This window comes from Crocuta crocuta, unplaced genomic scaffold, assembly GCF_008692635.1.
Source record: "Crocuta crocuta isolate KB4526 unplaced genomic scaffold, BGI_CrCroc_1.0 scaffold95, whole genome shotgun sequence".
Lineage (NCBI taxonomy): Eukaryota > Metazoa > Chordata > Mammalia > Carnivora > Hyaenidae > Crocuta > Crocuta crocuta.
Window position 1 is genome coordinate 5,965,027 of NW_027530971.1, and position 1,858 is coordinate 5,966,884.

The window sequence follows — 1,858 nt, forward strand, 5'->3', positions numbered from 1 at the left end:
CCCTGCACTGAGAATTTACCTAGAACCTTTGTGCATTTGAAGGCTGTTCACAGTAATATAGTATCTTAGGATCTGTTCCTACCAATTTCATGGGTGACAAAACCAATGTAAGTTAAGCACTTGAGCTAAATAAGTAGATAAGGCATTTTTCTAACTAATTGCAAACATGCTAAAGGGGAGGGGAAAAAAAGCCAAATGAATTAAATTACTCCTTTTGGCATTAGCACCACAAATTCCAGATCAACTGATTCTTTGTTTTTGAAACTTCAAATTTATACAATTTCTAGAGGATCACCTTTTTTTTAAATCTTATTTTTCAAGTTTTTTATAGGGCTAAAAATTTACAGTATACCTGTCTTTTAAAAATAACAACATGTTAACTGTAGGGAATTCAATTGTGATTTTTAAAATGTGTATATGAAAGATTCTTTATAATAATGACAAAGATGGAAAATATGTCCAGTGCTGACATGAAAGTAATGCTGTTGACTCTGTCAAGCAGAACAAAGGCGTTGGAGCCAGTCTTCAGGTTGTGATTAGGCAAACTAATATGTAGTTACCCTCTCCAACTGTGTGATCTAGTTGTGTAATATGAAGGAGGGGTTATGGTAATTAGTGTGTATTTTTTCCACAAAGAAAAATATTTTTATTTTTTAAATTTTTTTTTTAAATTTTTTAATGTTTTATTTATTTCTGAGAGAGAGANTTTAAAGTATTTGCAAACACAGGAGAAAGTTGAGCAATTTTTCCAGTGATTTCTCTCAATGTAGATTATTTATTCATTCGTTCAACAAATATTTGAGTGCTTAGAAGGTGCAGAGCCCCGGGATCTGTTGACATATGTATATGTATGTGTGTGTGTATATATATATGTATATATGTATATGTATATATATACATATATATTTACATTTAGTGGAATATTCATTAGTTTTTAAAAGGTTTACGGCAAAATTGAGCAGAAATTATGGACAGTTCTCCTAGGCATTCTGCCCCAACACATGCACAGCCCTCCCCTCCCCCCACTATCAACATCCTCACCAGAGTGGTGCCTTTGTTACAGCTGATGAACCTTCACTGCCATGTCATTATCACCCAAAGTCCACAGCTTATATTAGAATTCACTCTTGGTGTTGTAAATTCTATGGGTTTTGACAAATGTATAATACATATACCCACCATTTTAGTATTAATGTTTCTTTATCTTGAGGGAGAGTACAACTGGGAGAGTGGCAGCGAGAGAGGGAGAGAAAGAATCCCAAGCAGGATCTGCATTGCCAGTGCAGAGCCCTACATGGAGCTCGATCACACGAACCATGAGATCATGACCTGAGTCAAAATCCAGAGTCAGACACTTAACTGATTGAGCCACCCAGGTGCCCTAATAAAGTATTGTACATAGTTTCATTGCCCTTAAAATTCTCTGTGATCTATGTGTTCATCCCTTGCCTCTCTCCCTTGACAACCACTGATCTTTTTACTGTCTCCAGGTTTGCCTTTCACAGAATGCCATATAATTGAAAAGATTGTCTTCTTTCAGTTAGCAATATACATTTAAGCTTCCTTCCTGTCTTTCATGAAGGCTTGATAGCTCATTTCTTCTTGGTGCTGAATAATATTCCATTGTTTGGACGTACCACAGTTTATCCACTCATCTACTGAACAACATGATTGCTTCCAAGTTTTGTCAATTATAATTAAAGGTTTTAGAAACATCTGTGTGCAGGGTTTTGTGTGGACATGTTTTCAACTCATTCGGATAAATATCAAGGATGTTATTACTGGATGATACGGTTAGGAGTATGTTTAGTTTTGTAAGTAACTGCCAAACTATCTTCCAAAGTGAACGTACCACTCA